At 32.7% G+C, this 7,460-nt stretch overlaps 1 long non-coding RNA gene across 4 annotated transcripts; it reads left to right on the top strand.

Moving 5' to 3' along the window:
* Positions 1-777: 777 nt before the first annotated feature.
* LOC141695090 (uncharacterized) lies at positions 778-3,362 on the top strand. 4 transcript variants are annotated; one of them, XR_012564271.1, is made up of 6 exons: positions 778-917; positions 1,239-1,342; positions 1,466-1,498; positions 1,576-1,742; positions 2,619-2,746; positions 2,870-3,362. It is a non-coding gene; the product is annotated as an uncharacterized LOC141695090 (long non-coding RNA). The 4 variants fall into 4 exon arrangements; XR_012564272.1 differs by having other exon boundaries at positions 1,432-1,498; XR_012564273.1 differs by lacking the exon at positions 1,466-1,498.
* Positions 3,363-7,460: the final 4,098 nt, after the last annotated feature.

Below are 7,460 nucleotides of genomic sequence, written 5' to 3'. Positions count from 1 at the left end.
GATTTACATAAAGTAAATCATTTATCAAACTCATTTGAAAATATAGAATGATTATTCAACTAATATTCATTTAATAAATAATAAAATATATGTAAGTCAAAACTTTAATCGAATAATCAAAGTAATATGTATTGATAACATTAGATCATAAATAAGATCTTAAATGAATATTCGAAATAATATTCATTTATAATTTAGAAACTATCAAATAATTATCACTCGATCAATAATTTTGTAAACTATATAATATACTCGGGAACATTTTCCGGTTTGAAAATAAAAGTTCAGCTCATAAGCCCTACACTAAGGGTATACGCAAGGTATAGCTATTTCTAGCATAGGTATTATGCAGTTATATACAATTGAATTGATAACGAAATATCAAGATTTAAAGCAGGTATGCATCTGTATACCTCATATTAACATGTTTCAATGTATCGTAATATTTGCTAAACAACAATCATGCATTTGCATCCAGATCATGCATATATCACTACACCATAGATTGGCTATGGCAACCACCTTTCTAAAATTTTGTAAAAAAATGTTGCAAATGAGAGAGTACTTTACATGTATTGCAAGAACTTTTGGAAGCGTTGCAAATGAAGTGCAAAAAATGGAAGAAATTAAAAATTAGCATTCTATTGCAATGAATATTGAGAGGCGTTGGAGTATATCCGAAATTTGGACCCAAAATCTTGGCGGGCTTCTAAATTATTTGACTTTTTGACGGGTTGTCAAAAAATAAAAGAATAAGTAAACAAAAGATACATCACAGCCTAGACACTACCACTCACACAGGCATACAACGCAAACTCAAGAAAATGCGAGACAGTAAGAAGATTCAAAGCCTGATTCAAAGAAGAAAAATCAAGATATATTATTCAGATCAAGAAGAAGATTTAAGCTACAAAAAGGTAAAACATCTTACCTAAATCCTTGCCCCCCCAAATTGATTGTATATATATATGTTCTTCTTTGTTCAAATAACAATTTTGAAATCTTAATTACTTTATTTGTATATGTTCAAATCTTCTATCTTGTTCTCAAATTACTACTGTAATTCTAAATTAGGGTTCTTATGGTTTTTATTTTAGTAATTTTTGTATATGTTAATCCTCAAAATTTCTATATATTTATACTGAGGATTGATTTTAGCTCATCATATATACTGAGTCAAAATTTTACGTTTTTTAACATTCTAATACATATTATTGAATATGGTGTATCTCGTGCAGTGAAATAGACCAATTGTACAAACTATGTTGTATTCTTGGTGCACCAAATTGGACTGCCTTTTGACTGTATGAATACTGGATTGGTCAATGTTTGTTATTCAGAGGTTAGTGGTTAAACTGGAACAAATTAGTGAATTCCTAGTTAATTTTTCTTTCTCTCTCACCAAGTTGTATTTTGTCATCGTTTTGGTAGATTATGCCTGCTAATCTATATTACATTATTTTAGAATGCAAGTTTGGAAGCTTTTGACTTGATCAAGGTAGTGACCATGTAGTGTTTTCAATTCACTAGTAGATTTATGAGATTCATTATTGATGTCTTGTTCAACTATCGTAGCAACTTTGTTCATGGAACTCAATAAAGAGGCCAACTGCAGAGCAAGTTGAAACCAATAGTTGTTGATCCTGGGCTATATCTTTCGGAAATAAATTGTGAGGGACGGAGGGAGTACGTTTTATGCTAGTTAGGAAGAAAACTTCTAGATGCTTACCAATTATTTACTGGTATGTTTGATTGCCCTTATCTTCTTGCATTATTGTAAAAAAATTCCTGTAAATGGGCAGAAATAATTATGTCTTGAGTTATGGATAATATACTATTAAAAAATAAAAAAAGCCAACAGAGATATGTGAGCGTCACTGAGAGATTACAAATCCTTGTACTTACTGAAGAATATAGTTTGGCTTGAAATAGGTTGTAGATAATGAGGCCAATCAAGTTTGCAAGCATATATACCATTTGAAAGCCTGAACTAACCTTACAGTGACCCCTTATATTTGGATAAATTGCATTTCTTGACACTAAGTAGTTCGATAGGTCTGGAATGTGTAATAAAAAGTGAAAAGAAGCAGACAACTCCTAGAACAAGAGAGTGATAAAAGGTAACATAGAGGATGCCCTTAAAATTTCAGACATGAGGTGCTGACCCTCACGTATAGTTCAACCTTAAGTGATCAACTTTCAAATGCTATATCCAGCTTCAGAGTAGTTATTTCCTTTCGGAAAATATATACCCTTGTAATATAATCTCTTAGGTTAGGACAGAGAAAGTGGTTTCTTTTAAAAAAATCCTAATTGTTGCTAATTTCATATAATCATTTTACAAACCAAACATAATATCCAGAATGAAGGAAGAAAAAAATGTATGGGCAATTTAGATTCATATTTCAAAGGTCACCGTGCATTTCAAAATTTCATTATATAATATATAAGTATTAGTTTTTATTATTTATAATAATTAATTAATATTAATTGCCGGTTTCTAATCGTTACACTCTCATCAGTCTACAAATGTTAATTGAACATAAGCACTAAGGGTGATTGGGATCTTTTGATTGGCGAAAGATGCACTTTAAAAAATAAATGTATCTTTTCAACAGAAGTTTTGTCTCCCCAGAAGTCTTTGGCCACGGGCTCCCAGTTAAGCAGTCAAAATATTCTAGATCTCTTACAATGGACGATGAGTCAGGCTCACCATCTGGACCAGGAGCTCATGAACCTTTAGCATGTAAACCATTGTGCTTTCTCTATACGTACTTGTATGCATTTCATTTTATATGCATTATGTAATTCAGTCGACGAATTTATAAATCCATAAGCAAAACTAAGTATCTAGTGACATTTTCTGCAGAAGAAGGCTTTGGTCTTCAACCCATCAGAACGCCGAAATTGATATCTACAAACTTTGGCAGGTCGAATTGCTCAATTAGGACGGATACCGCAACTCTTTACCAGGATTTATCGACAAATCTGTGAAAGAAGCCTTTATTAGCCCGAGTGCACACCATATTATTGCATCTGCTCCAATAGCGAATGTCCTGATCAAGATACATCATCCTGAATTTGAGAATTTGGGATGGGAGTAGAATAGTTTGGTAGATGAATCATATTTTGGGTGTGAAGAAGCTAAATAATTAAAGATTACTCTTAGTTTTGTTCATTAGTTAACTTGGTGTAGCTATATGGCCATTTTATATTGACTTACATTATGAATTGTTTTGATGATAATGTTGGAACAATGAGAGGTTTTGAATGGTTTGTAATGGTTATAAAAAATATTGATGTTTGTTTTGTGGCATAGAAAATGCCTGGATTAGTTAATTTACAATATGATCTTATTATTATTTTTTTAAAATATTGTTGCAATTGTATCCAAATATGTTGCCATTTATAATTACATCAACTATAAATTATTGCAATTAGTTCAAAATTGTTGCATTATTTGTCAAATTTGACCTTAAATTTTATTGCAATTGGATCAAATAATGTTGCCTTAAGGTGGTTCTTTAGCTGACAAAAACAGCCATTGCAATGATTTAATTGTATTGCTGTAAAATGCATTTTGTTGCCACATATGGGTTATTGCAATAATGTTTTGTTGTTGCTATACATGGCTTAAAATATTGCTATAGGGCCTCTATTGCATCACCACCGGATGCAACGCCAAAATTTTGTATATTTGTTGCCATAAATTCTAATGCAACATAAATAGCGCATAAGGTAATATATTATTATGGTTGTTATAGCCATTCTATGGTGTAGTGTATATTCGTCACAACAATAGTATATGGGTAGAAAACTTGCATGAGCAACCGCGGGTGGTAAAAGGCCTGGTGTGAGTCTGGTAACCTATAAACAACATATAGGTTGGAATCAAACCACTGTCGCTTAAGAAACTAGACTTCAACCATTTAGACCCTAACGTTCACTTTTACGCTTAACGATTTACATTAGTCGCTCGAGTACCCTTGGCTCCACCATTTTTATAAAATTAACTGTTTAACTTTTTAAGGCGACTCTTTTGCGAGTACTCTATTAACTGACTAATTAACCTTACATAATTGTTTCATAATCCAATTCGTCTTTTTAAAGGCCTTAAAAATGTTTCAAAGTTAAGCAAGGGGTGAAGGTTCGTTCGCGAAATACCGTTACTTTAAATGGTTGTTTCTTCTAAACGGTACCTCGGATCTAAACAAACCACATACCAAAATGAAGCTTACGACACGATCTAGCTAAACATGTCAAAGTTACAGTTTGTTTAGTGACTTCGCTGGTCCGAAAGTCATGCACAAACAGTATAAAAGAAAATGAGCGTTACAACGACTATATTTACGAGTTTTCCATATTTTTACTACACCAAACCCTACCAATTTAATCCACAACCAACAAAACATAAATACTTAATCTAAACTATACTAATTCAGTCCATACTCTCCAGATTTTTCAACTCAATCAACCACAATCAAGTTCCATTAAATATAACCAAGATTCATTAACTAAATCATTACAAATCAAATCAAACTACTAACAAACATAGATCATTCTTCTTATTTACAAATCCAACCACAAAACTCACTAATACTCAAAGTAAAAGCTAGGTTTTGAATATTATACCTTCCTTGGTGTGTAAGAAGTTGCTAGGGAGCCTTAGGGAGCCTTGATCTAAATTCCTAGCTTGATCTTTCCAAAAAAATCAAGAACACAAAGTTAATTTCTAGAAAGCACTATTCATCATCTTCTTCAATGATTTAATAAAAACGATTGGTAAGGAAATGGAAGCTTAAACTCCTAGGATATGCATAACTAATCATTAAGAAGCTTACATAATTACCTTACTAATTATCAAGGACTGTAGCTTGGACTTGCAAAATTCTTTCCTTGCTTTTAAGAAGAGGCCGAGAGCAACAATGGCAAGAAAGGGGGGAAGAAATGCTTATTTTCTTCCATGGTTTCTATTTATATTGTGTTTTAACCTTGGTTAATCTTAACCTTGAATTAATCAAGGTTAAATTGTTTGGCTATAAATCATCCTAGCTAAATATCTTGTTAACCTTGCTTATGTCATCAAGCTTATGTCATCCTCTTGCCATTTGTCAACACCTTATGGTTTGATGACCTCATTTTTTGCTAATCTCTAAATTAGTGCTTAACTGTTTGGTAAATGGTCGCTTATCTGTTTTGCGGTTCGCTTAACTTTTATTCTCGTTATCCGTTTGAGGGATCATTTCGGGATCTCATTTGTTAGGTCACACACACTGTAGAAGGGGGTTGAATACAATGTTTAGCACAATCAAATCGAATATAAGAACTCAAGTAACAGAAAATAGATTTTATTCAACACAATAAACTCTGTTACAATATGGAACTATCCTCTCTCAGTGATGAACAAATTATCACGAGAGCTGCTAGCGTTACCAAGAATAATAACTTCGATAATCGTAACACTTATAGTGTAAACTCTATGCATGTGTTTATATACTACACAGTTACAAGATAATTTTTTAATTGATATGGAATATAATTCTGCTTCCTAAAATATATCAACTAGTTATCTTTTCTTCCAAGTATTCTATTCTTCATAGAATTCCTTCTTCATGCACAATTCTTTCTGTCTTAGTCTCGATCTTCTTTCCTTTCAATTAGCCGCCTGCCTTATCTGAAAGTCATCTTAAGTCCTGATATTATCTCCTGATAAATATCTTCTGATCACTTAAGTTCTGATAACTTAAGTTTTGTCTTCAGTATAAGTGCTGATTTCCGGTTAGGTATTGATTTGTCCTGTTTAAGTAAGATCTGAAAACTAAACACAAATCATATTACGCATGACATTATCAAATATATCTAACAATCTCCCCCAACTTGTAAATTAGCATAATATACAAGTTCAACAGATATTTGATGATGTCAAAAACATTAAGTACAAATGCATGATAATTTGACTAGATAACTATAACTTACAGTCCTTTCAGCTTTACCATCTTAAACTTATGATAACAGCTTCAGCCTGTATATACTTCAGAATTTAAGCAGTTGTAGATCTTTGACTTGGCTTCAATTTCTGATCTCTTTGATATCAGGAGTTGTCCTAAGATAGTTCTTTAACAAACATCTCTCAGCATATTCAAGATCATTAACCATCCTCCTTTTAGCATTTATCAATTCAGCTGTATCTTTTCTAGTTTGAAAAATAGCTGCTCTGAGATCATTTATCTTAGCTTTTCTTATCTCCTGATCTACTCTAATCAGATATGCCTTGTCAGACTCTAGATTGAATTCCATAACTTTATAACCCAGAAAAGTAGTTATAATCTTAGCAGAGTTAGGCTTCATATCGACAATATCACCTTTGTGATCTCTGTACTTGGGACAGTATGTGCTGTCAGACTTTACAGAATAAAGCTTCTTCTGTCTTTGAATTTGAGACTTTAAATATCCTGCAGCACTATCTGTTAATTTGTCTTTCACTTGAAGTAGGAATAGAACATGTTCTAGTTCCTCAAAATACTTCAGTGGTATAGCATTCTGCTTAATCTGGTATACCCTTCCATCTGTTATAAAATATAACAAGATATGCTCTTTCAAGAAGGTATGGTAAACCATTTGTACAGATTCCAGTCGATTCAATCTTTCAGGAGTTGCTCAAACACCTGGTTCACTTAAGGAAGTTGGATCATTGGTAGTGTTATGTACTCTTCTTTCATCAGAACTACCCAATCCAAATTTATCTCTTGCTTCCTTTCCTGTAACAACTCTTGCTTCAAAACCACTAGTTGTACTCTTCAAAGGTTGAGCATGTTTAGCTTTGGTGAATCCTGGTAGGAGTATCTTTGAAGGTTTAACATGAGCAATGTCAGAGGTTTCATTTTCCTTATCTTCTGATATCAAGCCAACTTGAGCTAAGTCAGAGGTTGCTTGCTTCACTGTCATATCAGAACTTACTACATCTTGACTCTGAACAACATGAGCCATGTCAGAGGTTGTTTGAAAAATTTTCTTATGCATCAGAGTAAGATTAGCATCTTCTTCATCATTAATTATTTCTTCTTCCATGACTGGAAAATAAACCTTTAAAGGTTCATCAACTTTTTCTTTGCCCTTGGCCTTGGATCAATTTCCACTTGTGATTTGGCTTTGGTTGCCTCAGAATTTGTTCTTTCCTTTATCACAATACCCTTAGGTTTTGGAAATTTCTTTTCAACAACAGAAGCTTTAGATTTTGTCTTGACACCTTCTGCTTTGAGTCTAGCTTCTTCTTCCTTTAGACTCTCAAAGTCCATTCCTGGATTTTCTTTAAGAAATAACTCCCTTAAAATTTCTTCATCAAGTTCCAGATGTTCACCAGAACTTATCCTTTTACCAGTATCAGAACTTGTTCTTCTCCCAGTATCAGAACTTGTTCCTTGACTTGTAATTCTAGCTTTACTTGATGAAAACCCTTTGCA

Source organism: Apium graveolens, chromosome 11, assembly GCF_009905375.1.
Source record: "Apium graveolens cultivar Ventura chromosome 11, ASM990537v1, whole genome shotgun sequence".
Classification (NCBI taxonomy): domain Eukaryota; kingdom Viridiplantae; phylum Streptophyta; class Magnoliopsida; order Apiales; family Apiaceae; genus Apium; species Apium graveolens.
Note: the sequence above shows the minus strand (reverse complement) of the source record. Positions and strands in the feature narration are given on the sequence as shown.